Below are 20157 nucleotides of genomic sequence, written 5' to 3' on the forward strand. Positions count from 1 at the left end.
TCTGAACCCACAGATGAATTACAGTGATGGGTAGTGATGGGGAAGATGTGAGTCATTGGGAAAACACTAAATAAGAATCCAAAGCATTTGGAGTTAGATGCGACAAACCATCTTTTACTGGCATACACAACTACAGTGATTGCTGGGCTCCCAGCCAAAAGAATGCAAAAGAGCTCCAAACTAAGAAAGGTTATGGGTTATATACCCCAGAAAAGTGACATGGGAATGATAAAGAAAACACTGTAAATCAAACTGTGACCTTTACAGGCGGAATGGAACATCTGAGAACATTATGGGATGACCCTACTATGGTTATCCCAGCACCTCTACATTTTTCTCTACTCTGACTCACTTTAATTACAGATATTCACACCACGTACCACAGACAGTAGCCTTTATCGGGCCCATATACTGCCTCCCTTCACACCAAAGGAAAGGCAACAGTCTGTTTTCTGTCACCTGTCTCCTCTGTCTCCAAGATCATCAGGTGGTTTGGTTTGCCTGCTCCTTTGTTTTCTGGGACTTTCCATGTACAAGTCATCATACATTTCAACCCTCCATATGGAGCATCAGGGAAGGAATTTCAGCTAGGTGGCATACAATGATCAGTTCAGGAGGCAAAAGAAACTGGACATGACTTGCTCTCCAATTTGAAATGAGACTTCTAAGCATTTGTGGGACGATTATTTCCAGCAGGTGGCAGTGTCTTATGGGCCCTGTCTAGCCTCAGGAGGTAAGTAAGTTTGGGCCTAGTTAGTACTTGGATAAGAAACCTCCAAGAAAAAGCTGGACCCTAGGGACTCTGAACTAGATTGGGAAATCAAAAGAATGTCCTGGAAGAAAGCATTTGCAAGCTCAGTAAGAAGGCATTCGCCCCACTAGGTAGACTAGCCCAGGAATCAACTCCACAAGAAAACTAAAACTACTTTTATTGATTCTACCTAGCAGTATAATGTGTTTCCTCTAAATCGGTGTTTCTCAACCTTGGCAACTTTAAGATGTGTGGACTTCAACTCCCAGAATTCCCCAGCCAGCCTTCTGTTATGGTAATAAAACCTGCTTCACTAATCCCTACTTATGTTATATCCCCCCTCTCAGGAATACTCACATACACCCAGAGAGCAGTTAATCTTCCAACCTTTAACCTTTCTCCTCAATCTTCAGTTGGCCTTATCCTTATCACACGGGTCACTGTAGTGGTTTTCAATGCATAGCCATGTCATGTGTTATTCTGAGGACCTCCATAAATCAGTGGCTGTAGAATGGCTTGTTAGTTGCCAGCTGGAAGAAGGTAGAAAAGAAGGTGCACGAGAGACAGTGCTGAGGGAAGGAATCTCATATGTGAAAGTGATAAGGGAGGAGAAGAACTTCTTCTCACCTCAAGATTTAGTGAGATTTCGTGTTTGTGTGTGTGTGTTTTGGACACAGTAAAAGTATACAAAACAAACAAAAAAGGATCAAAAGCAAGAATAAGAGAAGAAGAAAGGGAATAAAAAGAAAATAAAACATATAATTATGCCTCCCACCCTTCTTTCTATCGAGTAATTATCTTATTCTTTTCCCCATCCTCTTCATCCCTTTTTAATCCCCAAACCCAGAAATAATCAATTTGATTTTTTCTTCTTTCAACAAAAAGTCCATATAAGGTTTCCACTCTTTCAAAAAAAACTTTTTCTCTGACCAAACTGATCAGCTTTGCCATTTCTGCAAGTTCAGTTAATTTTATAATCCAACCTTCCACTGTAGGTATTTCATTGTTTTTTCAACTTTTTGCATGCAATAAATAATTTTGCCACCATTACTATATACAATATTAATTTCCCACATTTCTTTTCTAATTCCTTGTCAATAAAACCCAGCAGGAATAATTCTAGTTTCATCATGATATTAGTCCACAATATCTTTTGCATCATTGCATGGATTTGCACCCAAAATTTCTTTGCTTTTTCACAAGTCCAGCATGCATGATAAAAAATCCCCTCTAAGATTTAGTCTTCTTTATCAGTCCCTCAATAAGTGAAATAATATCCTACCACGTGACTCTCCCTAAGCAGAGACTGCCATTTTTTTCCAGGGAGACTCAGGAAACATGAACGGATTCTACAAGGAAGCAAACCTAGATTACCTATCACTAGAGATTACTATCTACAGCAAGAGCTATTTCCTCTCAAATTTGGGATTGAAGTTATCAATTTTGGTGGGATGAAACATTCATCTGAAAAATACAAAGCATATATTCACCATTCCATTCTGCCACACTATTCCCGAATTATCTGCCTTCCTTTTTCCACTATGGAACTTCTTCCTCTTCCTTCCTGGATCAATCACGTGACTTCATCTAATTAGAGAGAAGTTCATGTATAATGAACAGGCTGAGGTCACAAAGTTACCTAGCTAATTGGATGTACCTGGGTCCCTGAATGTAGGAAATTGAAAAAGAAGATATTCAGAGTAACTATGGCTATGCCAGCTTTTCTCAACCTGATGTCCTGCAGATGAATAAGGATTGCAACTCTCAACTCAAGCCAAGTTGGGAAAAATTGGAGCAAAGTGATATCTCACTCATTCAGCTTATATCCCTCCTATCTTCCAGGATGATGTACGTAGCTATCCTTCCACCATTTTTTCCCACAATAATTCTGTAGGATAGGTTGGGTTAAGGGCCTATCCTGCAGTTAGTAAGCTTCCATAGCTGAGTTTCAATTTCCTTCGTCTTTATCCAACATCTTAATTACTACATCACTCTATAATATGACCAAAAATACCTGGAAAAGGAAGATATTCAGGCACTTCTGACAGTTTCACAGAAAAAACACAGAATTGTTTTTGTTCAGTCTTCCCTGCAACTGAGCAAACAAGCATGCATGCAGAAAATAGGCAGGATTCTATGTTCTGTTCCAGTGCTCTGAAGTTTGAGTAATCCAAATCCCCTAGTGGGTTGCTGATTGTGCCTTCATCTTTCAAGAAGGTCACATTATACAAATCAATTGCTAATTCAATTAGTCATGAAAAAATGTACTAAAATATCCGTCAGAGATGATTTGAATCAGTTACATATAGGTGACTGAGCAAAGAAAGTTGGGTGAGGAACTTTGATTTTTAATCCGTAATGCTGCAGTTCTATCCCTTTAAACTGAAAAACCCCTTGATTTGCAATTTATTTTATAAAGAGTTTTATAGCTGCATTGGCACTGACATGTGCGGCCATGTGTGATATGTGTTCCTTATGCTTGATTAATAAGAAGCTTTAAGTATGATCTAATCACTAAAGGCTCTTGACTATGAAAACTTTTTGGTTAATAGTATCTCCCCTTATTAAAAAGCCAGTAGTCTCAGCATACAATCATGTTGGATAAACTTCCCAGTTCCACCCCTCTCCCCCAATGAAAACAAATCTGAAATGATACCCAGAAATGGCACCCAGAAATGACAATATTAGAAAAGCAACAGGAACATACAGCAATTCCACAGGACACTTTGCCTCAGGATGGCTAGCCTTGGGCAAAGAGCTTATAAAAGCTATCTTCACAGAGAAACAGCTGCACTGGAATGTTTAGGACAATTAGCAGATGGAAATGTTTGGCTGAGCTTATGTGGGCTCAGGAGCCTGGTTGGTACTTGGATGGGAGATTATCAGGAACAGCAGGGTTGCTTGACGCTACCCATAATGGAGGAATGGTTGGTGAAGATGATGGAACTTTCAGAGATGATTAAATTAATGCCCTTGATTACAGAAAAGACAATATCTATATTTATGGCTCACTGGAAACCCCTTATGGACTTTTGGCATGAAACAGGAAAAAAATGCACTTATGACTTGAGGCTTTGATGATTAGAAAAAAATTGGATAATAGAAAAAAGTGAGGTTTTTTTGTAATCATAGAGTGAGAGATAATTTTGCAATCATACTTATATTTACTGCAAAGGAAATTGGAAGCTTCTTCTTTCTATTTCTTTTTTTATTCTTTCTGCACTTTTGTTTTTTGTTTTTTCTTTCTCTTTTTTTCTTTGTTCTCTTTATTTTGTATTGGTTTGCGTTAGCTTTTATCTTCTCTTTAAAACGTTTAATAACATTTATATTTAAAAAAGGAACAGCAGGGTTATAGGTTAGACTAGGAAGTAAAAAAATAAATAAAAAATTTCTAAAGAAAATGGCATGCATGTGTCTGCAAAGTCACCAGGAATCAAGCTCAATTCAGTGGAGACTTGATATTTAACCATATTTCACAAGAATTGAACTGAAACCATTTGTTTTCACACTATGACTATATTCATACAAAACATTTAACTTAGATTAGCCATGAGAGTATGTGATCCCAGGCTATAATGGTTTGATGTTTTGTACAAGCCACCCCTCCCCAGTGGGTTATTTTTTAATGGGGACACAGTGTCTATAGGTTATTCAAGTCACCAGTGCAAGAATGTCTATTTCATACCCAAGAACAGTTTGGTGAATGGCCGTTCCCTATAGAATACTGTCTGAAGCTCCGACATGTCATTTCCTTCTCATCTTCCCTTTTACTGTTTCTGTATCTATAGGTACAGGTACAGGTACAGGCCCTGATACAGAGACTAGCATTCTATTCATCTGATGAAGTGGGCATTAGACAACAAAAATATCAAATAGAAAGCTGAGGAACTTGGCAGTCAGCATTTGTTGCCTATATAAAGAAAGGAGTGGATATGGACAGAAGGTGCTGCTGGTAGCTCAGTGTCTTTTCTTCATGACCTGGGGTTTTTCCAGCTGTGTTCAACTCTGATTAGGACCTAGGAAGGAGCCTAGATATAGTCCTGCAACCAGACTTGCCCCATGCCTGATGCTTTCCCCATCAGCTGGTGGCATGCAGAAGGAGGACAGCAAAACTGAAACACTGAACAACTGCTTTGCCCATCACATGCTGCACACTAATAATTAGGATAGTAGCCTTCATCAGTGAATCAGAACAGATGCAATGGAGGCAGGATAGAGATCAGCAATAGGGGCAGCAAATTTCATGCTTTTATAGGATCCTGCTGACTCAAGGATAAGTGGATAATAGCACTTTAACTCAGCAATGTGGAAGGCTCTTAGTGGCTAGATCACTGGAGCAGTCACAGGGTTGGAAACAGATGAAGTCTCCATCCAAAAGCAGTCCTTTATTTTCTCTCATTTAACTGAATAATTGTCATTCAATATTCCAGGAAAAAAGGATGTAATACGGGGCATAGCTCTGTTAGACCAAATCCTGGAATCTCAGAGAGCCTTGCAATATGGGAGCTGTCTCCATCTTAATACTTTGCTTATTTGCTTATTTCATATCTAAATAATATGTATAGCTAACTTTTTTTAAAATAGAGAAAAACTCAAAGCAGCTTAAAATAAAATGCACAAGGAATGAAAACAAATCCACATAATGCATTAATCATAAGAGAAGATTTCTCTAGTCAACCGAGCACTTTGGACAAATGCCTCAAACCGTTCAGTGCTGAGGCACAGCCCAATTTCAGCTAGGAGGGCATTTCACTGCCTGGTGCCACTACAGACAAGGCTGTGTAGTACTCTCCAAGGTTGAAGCTCTCTGGGGGCCACACAAGGCCCTGGGGCCATAGATTGACTAGAGGAAGCCAAAATTGGATACATATTTTCATAAAGTTTCTATGTGTTAATTTAAATGAATACAGGTAGTCCTCATGTAATGACCACAATAGGGACCAGAAAATTGGTCATTAAGCGGGTGGTCAGTAAGCAAATCACCATGTGACCAGATCCAATTTTACAACCATTTTTACAATGGTCATTAAGCAAATCACCACAGTTGTTAAGCAAGTCATGTGGCCACTAAGCAAATCACGTGTTCATAAAGCAAATCCAGCTTCCCCAATGGATGTTTTTGCTGGAATTCACTTAATGACCATGTGATTCGCTTAACAACTGCAGTTATTCACTTAATGACTAACATAAAAAAGGTTGAAAATTGCAATCACATGACTATAGGGGGTGATGCAACAGATTGTGACAGTCATAAGCACAAGTACAGGTCGTAAAGCACTTTTTTTGTGGCCGTCGTAACTTCAAACAGTCGTTAAATGAACGTTAAGCAAGGACTACCTGTAGATGAAAGCATCTTAATATACTCTGGTGGTATGATCAAACAAAGAGGCAAGGGAAGAGAGGAATAGAAAAAGAAACAACAGAGGAAAGGAATGTACTGTATTGTACTGATTTTCCTTCTAGTCTTTCATTATCTCAGCTTCATCCTTATACATGCGCGCGCACACAAACACACAGAAATCTGGCATTCCTAATTATTCACTTGCTAGATGATCCTTTTAAGAAAAAGCACTGGGGACTACAATGCTACTTCCCCTCCATGTCTCTGTGACAAGAGTCTCCTTGTACTTTGCTTTCTACCCTTGTGTTACTTGTCTGAATAGAAATGAGAAGGGCAAGAGGAGAAATGATGACCCTTGGCACTGGGCTGGTACTCTTTTTCTAGGGCTATCTGAGGAGTCTCTGCAGATCAGGATGAGACTCTCATTTGGATTTTTAACTTCTTTAATTGTTGACATTCTTGGCCAATCCAAAAAGACAAAATACTTTTAGGAATGGAGACAGTGAGAGAAAATATATTTAGAAATATCTTCACTTGTTGGGTGGGGGCATCCACAGGGGGCTCATAATAGTGATCCCAGCCATGTGTTCCAAGCCCCAGCCCTTTTTTACATGCATCATACATGAAAAGCCATTCATTTGATTTTTTACCCCCTCCTGCAGTGGCCCCTGACCCTGAGTGAGTTTGCACTCTCAGCCCATTCTACATCACAATCCTGTTATAGGGATAAAGTATGTACTGCCTTTTGCTCCCAGAAAGAAGATGGGATACAAATGCAATAAATATGCATTTTGTGAGAAAGTGCATTAAAACTTTTCTCACATTTCCATGTGGATTTCTATGTGGATTCCATTTTTAGACAGCTCAGATAAATGAAGAAATAAAACAATTCATGAAAGCAACATCTGATCCATCCATACCGCTGTAACATAGGTCAGGAAATCCAAGCTGCCAGATCTCCAGTTCTCACATTTATGCTAAGCTGTAGTTCTATTGTAAATCTGACTTTTCTCAGTTTTACAGTGGAGAAAAAGAGACCTTTATTCTAACAGTCCTCAAGTTTTTTTTGAAATAACACACATGATTTTCTCCCTCATATTTCCATTTTCTACATCTTAATCATATACAGTAAAAGAATGAAAGTATAAAACTGAAAATAATAGCGAGATTTTCCTCTCTCTTGGGGAAAAAGAGCAAGTCGCACTGTTAATTCCCTTTGATCAAACTGCAAGTCCATTTTCCTTTGAAGCTCCCCTGCCTTGGGAGTTTAATTCAACAAAACTTCCCAAGGTGCGGCATAATGCTAGTCTCCCTGCCCCCCAACAGACACTGATTCTTTAATAGAATCCATCCTGTTTGGTTAAGAGCTGTTTCGATCAAAACAGCCCAAAACTCAATCCACTCTAAAAGGGTTCTCTGCTGGATATTAACTGGTTGTGTAATTTTAACCACTCTCTTTATTGTATCTGCAAAAGCCATCATTGGACTTGTCTGTCTTACAATATCTTATCTGCAGGCATCAGAGAGTCCAGAGAGTCAGAAGCTATCAAGACTGCTGTCCAATTCTTCTGCTAGAAGCACAACTTTCATTAGGAATTAAAGAAAGTTGGTTTAAACTTCATAGTTCCCTCCACCAATTGCTTTGAACTCTGACAAATTGAAGCCCATGATACAGCAAGGCTAATGAAAGTCCACTGCTAGATTGCTGATCTCCTGGGATGTACAAAGACATTGCTTTGAGCACCAAAGGTAAAGGCAGAGAAAGTAAAATAAATACATAAATACGTAGTATTGAACTTTGGGCGCAGTAAAGAATGGGTATTTTGGCTGCCTCAGGTTCACGTTTTATTGAGGAGGAGTTTGGCCCATTTCTAAATCAGCTTGTGGATTTGGAAATTAAACAGAAGTCTGCATAAAAGTTTCTATTCAATTATTTCTCCCTTTTCAGTATGAATAGCTGGAAATTCACATCTCTAGCTTTCCAATTCCGCATGAGGTTGCTGTCAGCTACTGGAGAACTTTTTTAGAGTTTCTATATATCCTAGGATTCTAGGTATGTTGGCAACCTCAAAGTTCTTCCTGGAACTAATGAATAAAACATTTACTCAGCTGAGGATCTGCTGCCTACTTGTCCACCAGCCTACCTCCTGAAAGAACAGGCTAAAGTTTTACCTCTGGCAAACCAATTCCGTCAAGCAAAGAGCTTAACCATCTTACTGGAACCTTTGTTCAGATGCAGAAGTATTGGCTGGAAAAGATTCCAGAATTCTGCCCGATGGAGCCCTGCCCAGCCAGTGTATGTATTCAATTGAGTGTGCAGACGGATTGGCTGGAAAAAAATTGTTTCAGGCCTTCCCACACCTGGGAATGGAGTTAACATCTTTCATTTCCAAAGGGTAATGTTCATTGAAGATTATATCCTAGCATCTCTGATTTTAGAATTGAATGTAATATCCTTAATTGTACTTTCCATTAGAGATAAGTGCACTTTTGATAAGTAACCACACAGCCAGTCATAACTGATCTTAAAACCAGCTATGGGCAACTTGATCTTCAGAACAGGGCGGGTGCTGTGAATGGAAGATTCTGCAGTGTTCCAGAAACGAAGCTGGCATTTTGGATCACAAGCACTCAGTCCCTGCTTTTGTCCGGGAGTTTGAAAGTGGGGTTGTTTATACCACTGATGTTTTCTGTGGTGCACTTGGAATATTTTAGACTACAGATTTAATGGACTTACATGAAGAGAGTACATATCATGCACATAACTTTGCTCTCTCTAAGTCTGCATTACTCCACTTGTCCTAAAGAATGTCAACAGTACTTGCATTACCTCACTATTTCTAAATCTGGAAAATCGTTACTTGAAAAGTATATCAGTACTTGAAGCTGGATTCTGACACTGCCCTGGAATCTTGCATTCGTGACCCTGATCCAGTTGTCCTGAGACTTGGGCTCCTCACCTGCGGAACACAGCCCACCCCCTCAAGAGCCAGTGCACTGCCAATTAGAAATGACAGCAAGGTATTAAATGTCACTATTATTGATGCTATTTGCTGGCAGTTCATTTCTCTCCTTCCTTCCTTCCTTCCTTCCTTCCTTCCTTCCTTCCTTCCTTCCTTCCTTCCTTCCTTCCTTCCTTCCTTCCCTCTCTCCTGCTATTTACGCAAACTCTTGGCACGCCAAGGGGAAGATAAAGCTGCCAGAAATGCTATGGTCCCCTCTGGAGTTTTTTGTTTTGTCAGAGCCTGTCAGAAACCAGGTGCAAGGTATTTACTGGCAGCAGTGCCTTCATTGATGCTCTGCTGAGGGTTTCAGGCAAGCCTTGAAAATAATTTTCCAATAATTAGAGCAGACTAATTGGCTCTCTCCCACTTTATATTTCTTATTTTTTTAGATTGTTATTCCACCTTTATTATTTTTATAAATAACTCAAGGCAGTGAACATACCTAATATTCCTTCCTCCTCCTATTTTCCCCACAACAACAACCCTGTGAGGTGAGCTGGGCTGAGAGAGAGTGACTAGCCTGAAGTCACCCAGCTGGCTTTCATGCCTAAGGCAGGACTAGAACTCACAGTCTCCTGCTTTCTAGCCTGGTGCCTTAACTAGTAGACCAAACTGGTACTCCCTTTGTTTTACTTTCCCTGCCTTTCTCCTTTGGTGTTCAAAGCAACGTTCTTGTACCTCCCAGGAGACCAGGACTTTCATTTCTTTGTTTTTTCACTTATATGCAATCACAGGCTGATTTCATCAAACATAGATGTGCCCTGCAGAGGTGTTGGACTTCAGCTCCCATAATCCCCAGCCAGACTGGAGAAGATCTAGATCAGTGTTTTTCAAACTTGGGAACTTTAAGATGTGTGGACTTCAACACCCAGAAGTCCCAGAATAAGGAACCTATTAAATATACGAGGAGGACATGTTTATTTATTAATTGCTGCTCCCAGATGTGGCGATTTGCCAATTTCACACTATATGGGCTGGAATAGCCTAGTATCACTGATCCTCCTAACTGGATTACTGCAATTGGATACTGGATTACTATCCTGAAGATAGTCCTGAAATTGTAACTGGTTTAGAGCGTAGCTGTGTGATCATTAAATGAGGAAGCTAAAGCATTCACTGGCTGCCTGAGTCACTGGACCCAGTTTAAGGTTTACAACTATAAATCTGAAATAAATCATTATCCAAATAATTAAAAGTTTGAGTTCTACTATCACCCAACCCATTTGCTAAGATCAATGTGGGGGCGGGGGGGGGGGCTTGCTTTTGGTCCCATGGTGGCTCTGGCTCCCTCTGTGGTGGTTAGGAGTAGAGTTTTCTAAGTGGCAAGACCCCAGTTAGTGAAGAACTAAAGCAGTGTTGTCCAAACCTGGCCACTTTAGGATGAATTCCCAGATGGAATTCTGGGAGTTGAAGTCCACTCATCTTAAAGCGGCCAAGTTTGGATAACACTGAACTAAAGAAAGTACATTTTGCTCCCATGCTCCCTTTTAAAAATAAATTTTATTTAATTATTGTATTCTTACTGTTTTATTTGTGTTTTTTTTATGATACAGAAAACCTAATAAAAACATCTAATTGTTTTTATTCAAAAAATGTTACTTTTTATACCCTGCTCTGGCCTCCTTTGGGAGGAAAAGTGGAATATATAAAGATAAATAGAAATAGAAGCATGAATTGGAGGGAAAATCAACTGGTTTACACTGCAATGCCAACTTACCTAATTTTTCATTTCTAAACCAATACATGACCTTCCAAAAAGGTGAATATGTATGTATGTACACACGCACACACACATACATACATATACATATACACACATATAATATATAAAATTGCATTATATTAGATAAAAGTGTAGAAAAATGTGTATATTAAGCAAAACCATACATAAAAAACACAGGGAAGCATCTTTTCCTAGGCCAATCTAAAGAAATGAGAGGAAAGTTTGGAAGCAGGCTGGCTGTGCAGGAAAACAAAGGTCCTTCCAGAGAGTTAAGAAGGACGTAACAGGCAATGTATGGAGCGTGACTTCCATGGATGCTGGAATGGTTACTACTCTGAGGTTACCTGAGGACAGCAAATGAATCTAAGAAACTGGGAGCAGCTGAAGAGCTGATTAACAGCAAATGAATCCTAAGTGACATGGTTCCACTGTAAAGGGATGCGGGTGGGCGGGAGTGCTATTTACAGAGGAGAGCGCCCCACTGCATCTCTGTGTGGCTGTCCTTAATGAAATTAAGGCAGGATGCATAAGGAAGCTGTGGTCGGCAGAGGAAGAGCAATTTGCTCCCTCGCCTCTGCAAATTGCTTTCTCCATTAACACCGTGCAATGAAAAAGTGGCAGTTCACAGTTGCTGTAGAATTAGGTTTACCACTGGAACTACCGATCAGTCTTCCCCATTCTGAGGGCCTCTGGATATGTTGAAACTGCACACCCCAGCATTCCCAGCCAATTTCAGCCATGTTGAGGGCTGTAGTGCCAGCAACCTAGAGCAGTGTTTCTCAACCTTGGCAACTTCAAGCTGTGTGGACTTCAACTCCCATGCTGGCTGGGGAATTCTGGGAGTTGAAGTCCACACAGCTTGAAGTTTGCCGAGGTTGAGAAACACTCCTCTAGAGGATGCTCTGATTTTTTCCCCTGCTCTTTTAACAGCTGACGAATTTAAGAGGAAAATCCTTATGATTTTGTGATGGCTGAAACCCATGGGTTTGTTTCAGGCATTCTGTAAAGAAACCATTTATATCATTTGCCTTTTCCCTCTTTTTTTAACCTCTCAGTCGATTTCTGTTGGAATCAATTATTTGAGTGCTTTTAAAAATATTTAGGGAGACTGGTATTCAGGGACTTCTTCCAAAATTTGAATGCTCAAGTAACTTAGCAACAATGTTAATTTTAAAAAAATTACCCTAAAAAGTATCAATAGATACAATTACCCCCAAGTGGTGGGGTAGATGGAGGGAAGAATAGCAAAGTACTAACATCATAACTGCAAAGAGTTCAACTGTAGGAATACCACACACAAATTGTGGGAGTCTCTATCACCATGGTTGATTTCTACAGCTGTCCAGGTACCATTGGTTTGGTTCATATTACCATTACCTAAGAAAACTCACTGAAACATCCAAGTGGAGCATTCATTTTATTAAAAATTGAACTTACCACTCGATTTCTGACTGAAAATGTCTGTAAAATCTCTTCTGGTTTCTTGACGCGATGATCTAAAACAGAGGCAGTGCTATAAATAGACTAATAAATTGGATCCAATCAAGTCTTTTATCCAGTCTGTGGTTAGCATTCATGTTGTGAAGATTCCTGGTGAGTTCTTGTGATGGTGATTTTTATTGCCATTGTTATAATGTTATTCCTCCACTCATTAGCTCACAAAGAACGTTTTTGCAAAAGGGTTGAGTGGAGATGAAATGAAGAAAAGTATCACCATCACTCACTATGTTTGTGGAGTCCTTGGAGTTCTCTGAGCTTGGTTGTTTGAAGCTCTGAATAACCAAGCTCAGAGAACCCCACGGACTCCACAGTTCAACCCTGAGCTACATATATTCTCTTCTATTAGTCACTACATTTCCCATGTGGTGCAGGAACATCTGAAATAGTGTTCTACTTATACTATCTAGACATGAATAAATAAGATTTTGGCCTTATTCCACAGCATGCTTAACTTGACAAGTGGGGGAGGGATGTGTGTTGTAAGAAAATAAAAAGGTTCCAATAGAAGAGAATTTATGTAGCTCAGGGTTGAACTATGGAGACCTTGGTGCTCTCTGAGCTTGGTTGTTTGCTTGCAGACATTTCATTACCCAACTAGGTAACATCATCAGTGTGAGTAAGTGTGGGTTTGCTCCCTGTTTATATACTGTAGCTTGCCCTGCCAGTAGCTTGCCCTGCTAGAGACATAGAAATAAACCATATTTACACACCATTCAAAGAGACAATAAAAAAGCTAAGAAAGAAACGAAAAGCCTGGAACCCATTCTCTCCAGCAGCCAACACCCAGATAAGCAGGGATTAACACCAGGCAAACAATCAAGCAGAAAACAATACCCTAATCAAGGAACTCCCAAGGACAAAACCACACCCCCACCAACATGTGCAGGGCAAGCTACTGTATATAAACAGGGAACAAACCACTCACTCACTTGCACTGATGATGTTACCTAATCAGGTAATGAAACATCTGCAAACAAACAACCAAGTGCAGAGAGCACCAAGGACTCCAAACTAAAAAGGGTCAGTTGATCTTAGTCACCATGGTGTTAAACGTAACCCAAAACAGCCTCAACCAAGCACACGATTCAATTAACTCCACCCAGTCAGTTGTATTGTGGGCACAACTAACACAGTCAATTCCTCCTTTTCCCAAACCTTGTTGTCCCAGAAAAAGAATTAGGGAAACAGCAACTGGGTTGGCTTGGGGTGGGGAGGGAAGACACCAAGTATGCGGATGCCTAGCCCCTTAGAGGCCTGTCCTCTGCAGTTCTGGAATCCATCAGCCTCTTGGACTTTCTTTTTTCTTTCAGTAATGCTTTGCATAGTTTTCATGTTTTATGTAACTTTATATATATTTATTGTTTTAACAGATTTTGTGAGCCACCCAGAATCCCCCATTAGGGGGAGATGGGCGGAGATAAATCAAATAAATAAATAAATAAACAAACTGAAAAAGCATGGTTCTCCATAGCAAAACCTACTGCCAAGGCCTGAGAACCCAAAATATACTTCCCAAACACTGAATGGCTGTACTGGCCAAGCCATGACTTCTGCCAAAGGCCTGCCCAATATGGAAGGCCCAGTGAGGTACCACTGCCTTGTGTCATCTGGTATAGAGGCTTATGGGATACTAGGCTCTTCCTGGCAGGGATGATTTCCAGATTTATTATTCTTGACACTGTTAGTGTGATTGTGTGCTGCACAATCACTGGTAAGGTTTGACTGGGGCTGTGGTTGATTGCATGCTGCAGGAACAGGACTTCTGAGTGATCAGGAGCCTGCTTTATCAGGGAGTTTTGTCCTGCATAAGCTTCTATTCTTGGTTCAGGCAGTCATGAGTAAAAGGCCCCTTCAGAGTCTTGCCCAACACAAAAAGATTGAGCAGTGATGAGATGGGGATGAAGAGGGAGAGGCTTATTTATGTGTCATGTCCCTCTTCATTTTTAGTCCTTCTGGACCAAAGTAGAATGAAGGGCTCTACTTTTCTGGGGTCCCAAACAAAATACATTTCAGACCAAACACTGGCTGTGTTCACACAGTACTAGTCCATGATTAACCTAACCATTGTTTTTATTTCAATTTACAAAACACAGTGAATGGGTATATGCATTAGATCTATCCAAACTGGGTGGCAAAATCCAAATGACCACTAGATGACATCAAAGAGGAAGAGAGATTTTGGCAACCCAGATCCAGTAGCCCTAAACTTATAACAATAAAAGGCAGTTGTTGTTTTACCATAATGTGTTTGCCCAAAGAAATGAACCATATTATGGCATAACATGATGGCCTGGTTTCCAAAACATGCTATACCCAACACTAGTCTAGCACACTGTGCAGACCCAATCACTGAATCATATTAACTAACCACATTGGCTAGGCTTATACATTGCATTGACCTACCAGTGAACCACTCACATTTTAGCCTAACATGTCATGCAAACCCACCCATAGAATGAAGATGTATTGGATTCCAGTCTATAATGAATCCACGAGGATCAATATCCATTTCTTATATTGAGTGTGTGATTTGGTCCATGTAAGCTCAGTGCTATTTACTTTGATTAGGAACAGCTCTGTAAGTCTAGATCAGAGAAATGTCTTACCTTCAAGGATGAGGTCACTTGAGAAGGTTGCCAAGCGGTACCTGAATGCTGGTTCAGTTTGCCTTCTGTTTCTCCTGCGAAACAGTCAGGCTGACTTCTAGGCTTTGCGGGCTGTATTCCCAGCCTGCCTCTGGATCTAATCAGCTGATCTTCAAGACTGAATCCCTGATGTCAACATGAGTTCCAGAGCAACAGGATATATGATGTTAAATCCTATAATTGGATGGGCAACTTGAGGCTCCAGAGACGCATGTGGTTCAAGAACTCTTCCTGACAGCAGCTGCTGAAGATCATTCACCTTTTTGTAATAGGAGATAGATGATTGATTGATAAACAGATAGACTTAAAGAGGTTTTAAGTCTGCCCCAATTTATGAGAGCTATGATAATATGAACGTTCCCAGTTCCTGTGTAAATGTGTGACAAAGCTCCATCCATTTGGCGTCATTGCCTTACCTTCTGCCACCCAGTAAATACAGTCCCTGGCCATTGAAAACGGGGCATCCCTTTACAAGAAGAGATTTGGAGGACCACAAATAAGGGCTGGCAAGAATCTTACTTTGTTTTTTTAAAAAACTATCTCACCACTATAAATGTATAAAGGGGAGTGGGGAAAAGGTCCCTGAGATTAAGATGATCAGATGTGGGAGACAGTGAAACTGAGATCCATCTAGTTATAAATTATAGTTCTGCCAGAGCAAATATTCCAAGATGGCCCCCAAATCCAGATTATTCCAAAGTGAACACTATTTCTGCCTACATTGCTTGCTGCCTTCTCCTCACCTTTCTCCTTGCTTTACTAAATTCATTTTCCTACTTTTGCTATCAACTTTTCCAAAATTTGCCACCCTCAGCAGGGAAGTGTTATAATTCAGACTGTTATATGGAGTATTGAAACAACTTCCTCAGTTAATTTCCTACCAGGCACTGACGTTCCAGCCATATTTATTGACATACAACATAGCATAATAAAGGGCAGACAGGTAGTTTTTCAAATAAGCTTTGTGATATAGCATCAGATTTCTCTTGGCAACAGCTGTGGGGGTTGCGGGAGAGAAAAAGATATGAATCCTTCAGTATCTGAGATAAATGAAAGATCAAAAAACCTTAGAGAAATAATCAATATTCTCTTATTCCTTTGCTTGAAAAGATGATGCTTCAGAAACAAACTCCTGATGGACTGGAATGTCAACAAGGGTTAACAGCAGCAGTTGCCACCCACGTCTTGCCATTTTTAAGCGGTCAAAGATGAATATGCCTGAAGTTAGACAGGTTGGAAGCAATGAAAATGCAGCGTAATAAGATGATGAGAAACATTTCTATTCCGGACAAACGGCTGATGGAATTAAATGAATTACTGCAGTCAAGAACATCTGCAATGTGAATTATTGCTGAAGTACTTCTCTGGAGAGCTCAACATCTTTTCTTGGACAAGTCTGTGGAAATTAGTTGAATTTACATTTGTGTAATGGTACAACAATGTGCAATGTGATACTGAACAGATTTACTCAGAAATGATTCCTATTAAACTGAAGGAAATTTACCCTCTATTATGTATGCTAAAATATAAAAATATTTTAATCCAGTCCACAGAGGTACTGACGGTTATCCACATAACAATCTTGTAGAGTAGGTTAGACTTGCAGAGAAAGTGCCATTCAGTATATTTCAATGAGATTAGTGGCCAGGAAGAAAAAACTCTCTCTACACTGACAGCGATAACCATTACAAATAGTGCCAGCAGAAAAAGTCTCCTGCTTTTTTTTTTTTTAACCCTCTCATTCCATTTGGTGAAGGAGAATTTACTGTTGAAATACTGTTGAAAGGAGAGTTGAAATGTGGTGAAATCTTCATAGCTGGAGTCTGGTATTCCTTACTTAATTTAATTACAATGTGGCCAAGTTGAGTGTGAATGTCTTGTTTTTTATTGTACAATCATTTTTTGGGATGGGGGAGCTGTGGGCTTCCCATCTTCCCATACTTCAATTAAACTGAAAGGAAGACTCCATGAGGAAAATCTTCCCATTGGACATCTTCAGACTTGAAAGCGTGGGCAGCCAGGAAGTTCCCAGAATAATAGAAGGATGTATAACAAAAAGCCGCAACATTTGCAGTAGTACCCTCCACTTCCTCAATAAATTAAATTAAATTCAGAAATATCACCAGGAGAAATTTGAAAGAAATTCTCAATCACCCTGACAATAAAGTAGAAAAACAAAGGCCTTTTTCACGAAGGAAGAAAACTTGCAAAATTGCAAAGCAGATTTTAGCACAGCAGTAAGAAAAACAATATTCGATCAATCCTCCATTTAGTTCTCTTTTTTAATGAAGAATTCAGATGAGCTTTTTCAATGATTTACAATGAGGAAAAGTAGTGCTTGTGATTGGCCATCACTAAGGTCTGCAAAATCTTCTTCCTCATGGTTTGACACAGCATAGTCTAGCAAACTTCAGTTCTAATGAGGTAGACACAAGTGTCTGTTCAAAACATGCACTTTTTCTGATTGGGAAAGTTTAGGTGCTTTTTACTGTTTTGGAGAAAGATGCTTTATTATGCTTTCTCTCGTCAGTAAGTGTTGCATTGTCACGTTTGCATTGCTAATCACTCTTGAAGCATCTCATGGCAAAGTACTCACTGGGTTTGCATATGGTGCTAAAATGTGATTGAATTTTGGTTTGTCCAATAAACCACAATTGATTTGGTTCATAGATATAAACCAATCAGTGGCAAACCACAATGGGTAGAGTTCACACAACACACTAAGCCAACACCAAACAAAATACATAATGACTTAATGAAGAGGTAAGCAACAAGGTGTCCATGCGGTCCAGTGTGCCCCTAGATACCTGTCTGATACCCACCAGGATTTTTGTCCCACTTTCTTTTAGCTTCTTTTCATGAATAATATCAAAGAGGAACCTGGTGTGCCACAAACAAAGTCTTAGACTCTGACACTGCATTTATTTACAGAGATGGTAGAGAGTAGTCAGGTAGGCTAGTTTGCCTTCTATTTTTGGTTGGGTTTGTAACATGTCACTTTGGCAGTCATTTTGTAAATTAGGCAAATCTCCTATGACAGCAGTTTTGTGGGTGTGCTCACCACATGTTCTCAAAATCCCAAAAGTTTGCCTCTCGCAGGTTTAGTGTGATATGTGAAACCAAATTCTGAGAAGACAGCCTTTGGGGGAAAAAATAGTCAATCATTCTTTTACGTGCTTATGGGGAAGTCTGAAAGAATTAAGAATGCATAGCCATTAGAAGAGAAGATAGAAGGAGGATATGATAGCTCTCTTCAAATACTTGAAAGAAGGTCACAAAGATGGCCAAGATCTGTTCTCCATCATTCCAGAATGCGGGTCACAACATTCTACAGGAAAGCAGATTCCTGTTAAATGATAGGGCCAATCAGCAATCACAGAAAATAACTTCCTAACACTAGCAGCTATGGTGAAATTGGTTACCCCGAGAAGTGGAGTTGCTTTTATTCAATGTCTTTGGATGGAAGCAAGACAACTACCAGTTCGGGATACTTTAATTTGGATTCCTGCACTAAACATATTAGAGATAAGCTGAGAGCAAAAATTTCTCAGGGCAATGACGTCAGTTACAACAACAGCCAGTAACTCTTGGCTTCTAGGCCATGAAGTGTCCCCAGACAAAGAGTCAGCCGAAATATCAGATAGGCAGGAAGAATAAACAATGGGTTTAAACAATGGTGGCCATTCAAGTGGATCTGCATCCTTTTGCTGACAGAGGGCAATCAGCTCTTCAATGAGGCTTCACTATAGCAAAGATTCTTATTTGGCCACATCCTGCCATGTTTCAGAAAGACTTAAGCCAGGTCAGAGCCTAGCAGCCAAGTTAAGCAGACTGAAGTTGGCAGACTGAGGTTTCCTGCTAAGCTGGTCAGGGAAGCCTGACAGAACAGGTGGTTGGACTCAGTGGTGTAAATGGCTCTTTCCAATTCTGTGATTCGATAAAGAAAGACTGGGCCAAGTATGATTGACAACTGCAATAGCAAGATAAGAAGAAGCTCTAAAAGAGCTACCGGTAGAAGTGAACAGGATAAATAGCTCTTGTAAGGAGGGAACTTATTTGGTAGAAACTTCCAGGGAGGAACCACTGGGATGTTTATTTTGTTAAGAATATCCTGATAAATCTCATGTGGATGGCATTTGATTAAAACTTGAACTTTATTATCAGCGGTTAGATTGACACAGCATGGCCAACAGATGTCTCTCTTTTTTATGGGATACAGAAAACCTTCACCAGATGCCATTAATGAAATGACTTGTTTCATGTGGCTAAGTATAAGACATCAACAAGCCACAAGGAAGGCAAGTTCACATGCAGCAAAGCCTCCTCTTTGAAGAAAGAATAAAAAGGAGTATATAAATATCCACAACAAGGCAGACAAAAACTGACTGTATGAAAAGCATCCAAGTCTAGCCAATATTGTGCACCTGCTAAGGGTTGGTTTCCATATGACAAATGCATGCTTTCATCACTCTTCTCATGCTGTTTTTACTCACATATCCTGGTTATGCCTGCTCCGCTTCAGCTACACCATAGATTTCAACTGCTTCAAGGCAAAGGAAAATATTTGCAGATTGATCTTGAAGCTGGAAGTTACATTTTGCATACAACTGAATGCATCAGACTAAATGAACATCTTCAGAGTGCCCTGTCCTCTTTTCACCCAAAGTTATTTCTGCCCCCTTCACTAATAATAAGCATAGCTATGAGAGACACTATAGCTCAATGAGGGAGCACATTTTTTTCAATCCATGGCATGGCTAGAGAAGGGCTGACCACTACTCCATCAGAGTTACAGGAGAGCTGTTTTTTTCACTATGGTCTAAGGTTGCTTTGTTTCCTCAGAAGAACTACTCACTAATGATATCAGGAAATTATGATGGTGGTGGGTCCACCCAAAATAAAAATTGGGCCAATATTGAGACAGATGAAAAACATGTTCTAAGGATAAGGCAGCTTTCCATCCTGTTTATATCAATATTTCTCAGCACCCTGTTTGGCAGTTCTTTTGGACTATATCTCATCAACCGCAGCCAGTCCATCTTCCATCAACCACAGTAATTCAACACATCTGGAAAGTATCCAATTGGAGAATGATCATAAAATGTGCTCAGTTCCATTGTGTGCTATTATTTATTTATTTATTCATTCATTCATTCATTCGACTGTGCTGAGCAATGGCTTCCTACTAGGAT

Source organism: Python bivittatus, unplaced genomic scaffold, assembly GCF_059951505.1.
Source record: "Python bivittatus isolate LINGU-HERP-01145 unplaced genomic scaffold, Pbiv_v1 ctg000580_np1212, whole genome shotgun sequence".
In the NCBI taxonomy this organism is placed as follows: Eukaryota; Metazoa; Chordata; class Lepidosauria; order Squamata; family Pythonidae; genus Python; species Python bivittatus.